Source organism: Cryptomeria japonica, chromosome 5 (assembly GCF_030272615.1).
Source record: "Cryptomeria japonica chromosome 5, Sugi_1.0, whole genome shotgun sequence".
NCBI classification, from domain to species: Eukaryota; Viridiplantae; Streptophyta; class Pinopsida; order Cupressales; family Cupressaceae; genus Cryptomeria; species Cryptomeria japonica.
Window position 1 is genome coordinate 878,636,996 of NC_081409.1, and position 8,889 is coordinate 878,645,884.

An 8,889-nucleotide genomic window follows, 5' to 3' on the forward strand; every position below is an offset into this window, starting at 1 on the left:
AAAAATGGAAACTAGAAAAATAAATACCAACTAGGGAAATAAAAACTTGCTCCAACACCTTTCCCAAGTGTAGCTTAGGTGGGTGAAAATATGGGTCTAACAAATGAATTTTGATGATGTATCTATGTACATAAAAATCTCTCGAAAGAGAAAAAACTCCACTCTTCAAGTATAGAGAGTATACATACTCGCACTTCCAAATAGAGATAAAAGATTCCTGAAGTGAGGAAGAACTAGGCAACCCTTGTAGAAGAAGCCGCCTTCACCTCCAACAAAGTACTTGCTTTTTATGAAAGGGTTTGATAAAAATGCCAACAATGTACTCAAAAGTTAGGTTGTTGAAACTAAGTAGCTTCGGTAAGATAAATGATTGAATGAGAGACTTCATTTATCTCTCATTCAATCATCTACCTTATCGATGTAACTACAAGCTAATGGTAGACTTCATGATTGAATGAATAAACTTGTTATAATCATCCTTATATTCATTTCACATCAGATTGCATAGTTCGATACTTGAACATCATTATCATATATACTCGATCGTGCTATGACCATATTTCATATGCTATGGTTGAAATAGAACAGATCAGATAACTATAGTTATCGTATTAATCTCATACCGATTTATTATCGTTTGTTAATATTAAATGATATTTGACTTGACTCGATTTGTTATCGGTTGTCAATATTATATAGCATTTGTCTTAACCCGATGGTTATTGGTAAAGCGCTTTATTGAAACGATGCCTATGAAACCGATCAAGACATGTCTTGATCGAGCATGTCAAGAGACATGTGTAGGCATTACATATAAGTATATGCCTTGTAAAATGTTGTAGGATCATCAAAATTAATTAATGTAATCTACAACTTGCAAATAAGAAGCAACAGTCAATAAAACGTTAAAAAGAATTTTTGAACTTCTACAACTAAGATTTGAACATAAATTTGAATAACATTTACATGGTATCAGAGCCATGTTGATCGAACCTAAGGCATTCAAATTTGAGAAGTTCAAATTGAAGATATAAACATCACATTTTCCATGGCTAATGCTATTAGATTTGAGGACAAACTTGAAGGAGGCGATAATTTCTCAGCATGGAAATTCAGAATTAAGATGAATCTAAAAGAGAATAAAGTTGAATCATTTGTAAGAGTTGAATCTAAAGAACCTGAGAATGAACCTGGCAAATCAACATGGATTGAGGGAAATGAAAAAGCCATGAAGATCATAGTCGATGGAGTGAGGAATCACATTATGCCAATAATAACAAAGCATGAGACTGCCTACCATATGTTCCAAGGACTTGAAAGTGCATTCGAGATAAACAACGCAAGTAGAACCCTCACTCTAAAAAGGGAAATAAATCATATAAGTATGAACAAAGGAGAGTCAATCAATGCATCCTTTATGCGGATATCAGCCCTAAGGGATGAACTGGCAATGCTTGGATATGAGATCCAAAGCAAAGAGCTAACGCTCATTGCTCTAGATGGGTTGCCTAGTACATTGGAAACATTCGTCCAAGGCATTAGTGCAAGGGCTAAATATCCAAAATTTGGTAGGCTAAGAGCAGATTGTCTTCAAGAGGAGTCAAGGTTAAATAAGAAGGGGATCAAGCAAAAGAACATAGATGAAGATCTCCATGTTCTAAATACCAACTCCAACAAGAAAAGAAAGAAGAAACATTTCAAGAAGAGAAATAACCGACATGAGAAAAGGTCATCTAAGAAAGACAACTCTCATATTCAGTGCTTTAGGTGTGATCAATATGGACACTATGCAACAAAATGTCCTGATAGAATCAAATAACAAGCTACATTTGCAAAAGTGAAAAGGGAAGAATATGACTCTGAGAAGCATGTATTCTATTCTGCCCTCTCTAGCAAAGTATCCAATAAATCTAACACCTAGATCATTGACAGTGGGTCTTCAAGACACATCACTGGGTATAGAGAATTATTGGATTCCATGTTAGAAGAAATTGATGAAGAAGTAACCATTGGTGATGACTTTGCACATCCAGTGAAAGGCGTCGGTACCTGCACCATTAAGCTGAAGACAGGCATGTCCCTCCAACTCATCGGAGTCCTATTCGTTCCCGACATCAAGAGGAACTTAATCTCCGTATCTGCACTTGAAGATGATGGGTACAAAATAACCTTCATGAATGGTAAAGTTCTAGCGTGGCCACAAAACTCTTCCATCAAGAAGGCTATAAACATAGGGCATAGAAAAGGCTATTTGTACGAGGTATGTACTGAATCTAATCTAGCCCTACTTCATGAGATTGCAGATTCTAATGAAATTTGACATAGAAGATTAGGTCATTTAAACTTTCGTGCTTTATGTTCAATGGAAAAATTAGTAATTGGTTTGCCTAAGTTAAAACAATACCATTCTGGTACATGTAAGGGGTGTGCCCTAGGCAAAAATACTAAGAGTTCCTTTCAGAATAGTTCTAGGAAAACAAGCAAAGTTTTGGAACTAGTTCACTCTGACCTATGTGGGCCAATGTCTGTACCATCATTAGGAGGGTTCCTTTATTATGTAATATTCATTGATGACTTCTCTAGGAAGACCTGGATCTGCTTTCTTAAACGTAAAGAATCTGAACAGATCCTCAAGAGATTTAAGGAATTCAAATCTCTCTTTGAAAACTCTTCCGGAAAGAAAATAAAAATCCTAATGACTGATAATGGGAGGATATATACCTTAGACATTTTTAGGGAATTTTGTAAAGAAGCTAGGATTAAGAGGGAGTTCACTGTCCCTTACAACCCCCAACAAAATGGGGTTGCTGAGAGGAAAAATAGAACCATTGTAGAAGCAACCAAAGCCATGCTTCTTGATCAAAACTTAGAAACCCATCTTTGGGCAGAAGCCTCCAACACTGCTGTATACATACAAAATAGATGTCCTCACTCCCACATTGAAGATAAAACTCCTGAAGAAGTTTTCACAGGGATAAAGCCCGATATCACTCACTTTAGGATATTTGGATGCCCTGTCTACTTTCATATTATACCTAAAGAGAAAAGAACAAAACTAGAACCCTCTGGAAGAAAGGATTCTTTGTTGGATATAGTGAAACCTATAAAGCCTACAAAATATTTGTACCTGGACATAGCAATATTGAACTTAGTAGAGATGTAATGTTTGAAGAAGACATAGCCTTCAAAAGGGCTAAATACTCTATTGAGTCAAAAATCTATGCTCCATCTTCAGACTATAGAAGAGGATCCCACTCTTGAGATTCAGAGGGAGTGTTCAGAAGAAAATGAAGTAAAAATTCCTCCCCAAGAAATTCCCAAGAAAAGACCTCTATGGGTTCACAAAACAATGGAAGATGCGAGGGACTTTGTAGCTCCTTCAGGGACTTTTAGAGAAAGTAAGAGGCCCCGAAGATTCACTAGCTATGTAGCCCTAATGAATGATCTCTCCAAATCAGAACCCTCTAGTGTACTAGAAGCTCTTAAACATCAAGTTTGGAAAGATGCCATGTCTGAAGAATATAAATCCATCCTAAACAATGATGTGTGGGAAATTGTTCCTAGGCCAAAAGGGAAATCCGTTGTTTCATCCAAGTGGCTATTCAAAATCAAACATGCTACAGATGGTAGCATAGAGAAACATAAAGCCAGATTTGTAGCTAGGGGGTTCTCATAGAAAGAGGGAATAGACTATGATGAGACATTTGCTCTAGTTGCTAGATACACCTTAGTCAGAGCAGTACTGGCCACTGCAGTAGCCAAAGGTTGGAAAGTCCATCGGATGGATGTAAAACTTGCTTTTTTGAATGGGAAAATTGAGGTGGAAGTCTACTTAGAACAACTAGAAGGGTTTGAGATTCACAATGCAGAATCACATGTGTGCAGATTAAAGAAAGCCCTATATGGACTAAAACAAGCCCCCAGGGCCTGGTATGAAAGAATTGACTGTCATCTCATGGGATTAAGATTCTCAAAAAATGATGCAGATCCAAATCTATACTTCAAGGAAGTCAAAGGTGATATGTTGATATTGATCTTGTATGTTGATGATCTTTTAATTACAGGAGAAGATCACCTTATTGGCCAATGTAAGAAAGATCTTGAGAAGGAGTTTGATATGAAGGATTTAGGCCTTCTACATTACTTCCTTGGATTGGAAGTTTGGAAATTTTTTGACAATATTGTACTTAATCAAGGAAAGTACACCTTAGACATATTGAAGAGATTTGGTATGATGAACTGCAGACCCATGACTTCCCCTATGGAAACAAATCTTCACAAACTAAAGGAGGCATCAAGAGACTCCCCATTGGTAGATCCTACTCTCTATAGACAAATGATTGGATCATTGATGTACCTAGTCAATACTAGACCTGATATATGTTATCTAGTAAATGCCTTGAGCCAGTTCATGTGTGAACCCAAGGAGATGCATCTTATGATTGTGAAACACATTATGAGATACCTTCAAGGCACTCTCAACTATGGAATCGAGTATGAGAAAGTTGATTTGGATCTTCATGGGTTCACTGATTCAGATTGGGCTGGAAGTGTGACTGATAGGAAAAGCACATTAGGGTGCTGCTTTAGTTTGGGTTCAGCCTTGATATCTTGGATTAGCAGGAAGCAGTCATCAATAGCTCAGATTTCTACAAAAGCCGAATGTATCGTAGCCTCCATGGTTGCAAGAGAAGTAGTATGGCTTTGGAAACTGCTTGTGGGATTATTCAGTAAGCCACTAAAACCTACCATAATTCATTGTGATAATCATAGTTGTATAAAACTCTTTGTGAATCCTGTATTTCATGATAGATCCAAACACATAGAGATTTCTAATCACTATGTGAGAGATATGGTAGGCAGGAATGTAATTTTAGTTACAGCATATCAGTACAGGAGACCAGACAGCATACATACTTACCAAACCTCTATCCAGAGTGAAAGTTGAACACTTCAGAAAAGGTCTTGGTATGATTGAGTTATAATTAGTTTTGTAATCTGTACTAATATATGAGATGTTTAATGTGTAAACTTCTTTCGTCGTGTTATGACTTTATGGGCTTCACCCCCTGTGTACATTTCTAAAAGGTGATGATCTTTTAGACAATGAACACTTGTATTAAATATTATAAGGTGACGATCTTGTAATGTTGATATCATGCTGACTTGATATCATTCTGACTCATGGATGTGCCATGATATGTTATGGTAGACATTATGTGACGTAATGTCAGTGCACATACCATAACCTGGATATAATGGAATTCAACATTCTCGAGTATTTTATATCCAAGGTATTGCGTGTTATGCGATATTGATATCACGTGTTATGTGATATCTATATCACGAGATAATGTGATATATTCCCGTGTCACCTATTATGTGATACATCATGTCACAAGCATATGTGATATGATCCTTTGTATTACGAGGTCATGTAATACATTCTATTATGAGAAATGTGATGCTTATTTCAATGTTTACATAGGTCTCCAATTATCTTCCCTAGCTAAGAGGGAGTGTTGAAACTAAGTAGCTTCGATAAGATAAATGATTGAATGAGAGACTTCATTTATCTCTCATTCAATCATCTACCTTATCGATGTAACTACAAGCTAATGGTAGACTTCATGATTGAATGAGTAAACTTGTTATAATCATCCTTATATGCATTTCACATCAGATTGCACAGTTCGATACTTGAACATCATTATCATATATACTCGATCGTGCTATGACCATATTTCATATGCTATGGTTGAAATAGAACAGATCGGATAACTATAGTTATCGTATTAATCTCACACCGATTTATTATCAGTTGTTAATATTAAATGATATTTGACTGGACCCGATTTGTTATCGGTTGTCAATATTATATAGCATTTGTCTTAACTTGATGGTTATTGGTAAAGCACTTTATTGAAACGATGCCTATGAAACCGATCAAGACATGTCTTGATCGGGTATGTCAAGAGACATGTCCAGTCAAGGCATGCCTTGATCGGTAGGCATTACATATAAGTATATGCCTTGTAAAATGTTGTAGGATCATCGAAATTAATTAATGTAATCTACAACAACCTGCAAATAAGAAGCAATAATCAATAAAACATTAAAAAGAATTTCTGAACTTCTACAACTAAGATGTGGGTCTCAAAATGCTTGGTCTTTTGATGTTGGATCAGGTTTTGTTATATTGAATAACACTTTGGTGTCACAAAATATGATTGATGGCATTTGAATTGAATACCAAACTTTTAGAGAAGATTCTAAAGTTGTAGCCTTAGTGGCATAATTTATAACCCTTTGAAACTCAACCTTAATAAGGATAGTGCAATAGCAAACACTTCTTACTTGACCAATAAACAAGAGAACCAAGATAAAAGTTGTAACTCAAAGTAGATTTGTAATATTGAGAATTCCCACCAAATCTGAATTTTTGTAGTTTACCAAGTTGATATTAATGCTTGTTGTATAGTAAATCCCAAAACTGTGAGTATCTTGATCTTAGTGAATTTGCATGGCTACTTTCAAGTGCATCTCATGGGGCTCCTACATTAATTATGGGACCATGGCCATCACATATAAAATGTTGGATCTCATGTGAGTTAGGAAGATGAGATTCCCAATAGTTTGTTGGTACGAAGTGCCATCAATGAAGGGTGAAGAACAATAAGCCTCAAGGTTGAATCCAAAAAGAATGGGAGTTAAAGCAAGTTTGTAGTCAACAATGTAAAACCTCAAGACCAAATCTAGATTATGATTGGGCTATGTTATGGTGATTTTGGAAGTAGACTAAGATATCTCATCTTGAGAAAGTAGTGCAAAAAACTTCAATTAGTCATCAAAACTTGTCATAGATTGTAGTTTTCACTATTACAATGGTGGATGAGCAATACCCCATGATTAATAGGTCATCAACATAGAGAACCATGATTGAATAATCTTGCTACAAAATGTAAACATTTAGATTTGAATAACAATGAGAGGACCTAAGTGTGGGAAGGAAGGTATTATTCTTGGCATACCAAGACCAATGGGCTTGTTTTAGGCTATATATACACTTTTGGAGTTTGTAAAACAAAGAAGAATCCCATACAACACTATGGTTGCTCCATGTATATGTCCTCAAAGTTTTGACAAAGAAAAACAATCTACACCTATTTGATGCACCTTCCATTGATGTGTTGTAGTGATAACGATTGTGAGTTGGATGAAGTTCATCTTTACTACAAGTGTAAAGGTCCTAGAGTAGTCAACACTAGGAACTTAGAAAAATACTCTTTGCAACTACATTTATCTTATGCTTATTTAATGATCCACTTGTTATGAATTTTGTCCGATAGGTCCACTTACATTGAACAAATTTCCTTCCTTGAGAAGGAGGATAAGATCTCAAGTGTTGTTCTTGATCAAGAAACTATACTTCTACATAGTTGTATTTCACTTTGGGATACTGAAAATCTCTCGAAAAGACTATGCATTAGAAGTAGTAGCAACAAAGACATGTGGAGACCTCTGAAATTCAAACATGTTTGCTTAGTTTTTAATGGATCCCCTCAACCCTATCACTTGTAACTTGTAGTGTTTCTCAAGCCCAAAGTGGACTTGAAATCAAAGAACTTGGAGGAAAATCATTAACCTTTGAATGATGTCTAGGAGAGAAAGGAGGTCAATCTTCCTCATCACTCTCAACATTTGAAGTGTAGGAAGAATCATCATTGGAAATTTGCTTATGTGGGATTTGAATCCTCAAAAGACGTACTATTGAGTCAAAGTGACTATTGTCAAGGGAGGATGTAAAAAAAGGGCATGAGTAGAGATTCAAAACCCCCCTTAAAATGAACACTCTTGTTAATGAATAACTTGTTTGTAGTTTAGTGGAGAAACCAATAACCCTTAACACCATTTGGATACCTACAAATATGCAAGGCATGCTTTGTCGATTTAGGACCTTACAATTCTCTGTAGGCATGTGGTCCCATGTGAGATTTTTTTTTGAAGTGTTTAATTGGAGATTTTGATCACTCTAAGCTTCAAAAGGAGTGACTAACTTTAAGGCTTGATGAAGAATGCAATTCTAGATACACTGAGCATAACTAATGGCCTCCAATCAATACTTTGGTATAAGAGATCTAGAGTATATCATACCATTCACCATTTCCTTCAAGGACTAGTTCTTTCATCTTGCAACATCATTATTCTTAGGATTGTAAGGAAATGTATGCTACAAATTAATCTCCTTTAAAGTGTGTCATGCCCAAAATTTAGGGCAAGAACGAGACTTTTTTTTTTATATAAAAATTCGCACTTAAAACATTAAATTAGCAAATATGAAATGCTCTAACATATTTTGTCTTAACTATGTTTGAGTTAACTTTAAACACTAACTTAAGTAAACGAAAATAATTTAAAATTTAAACGCGGAAAATGAATTAATTTATTATCTCATCAAATTTAGTCAATGGTTTAATTAAATCAAAACTCTCTAAAATAATTCACAAAGATAATGTTGTTCACTAATAACCATTAATTCCTTTTAGGAACTAATTAATTTGGTCCTAGCACTTAGGTTCATTAATGTCTGTATTATATCATTTAATTAAAATGTGTCTAGACTAAATCGACTAGACAGTTAATTAAATACATAAGGGATATTTTCCTATATATTTTAATCTCAAATTTAATTAAAATTTAAAAATAAAACAAACGTCATAATAAATTATGTCCATATGTTTGTTAAGAACATATATTAATAATGTCCACTTAATAAATATTTAACCTACAATTAACCATTCTTATTTTTAAAACCCTAGATCATAATCATTTATATATTTATGATGCCCTACATTTTAAAATTAAACTTTTCTTTCTTTAATCTACCCT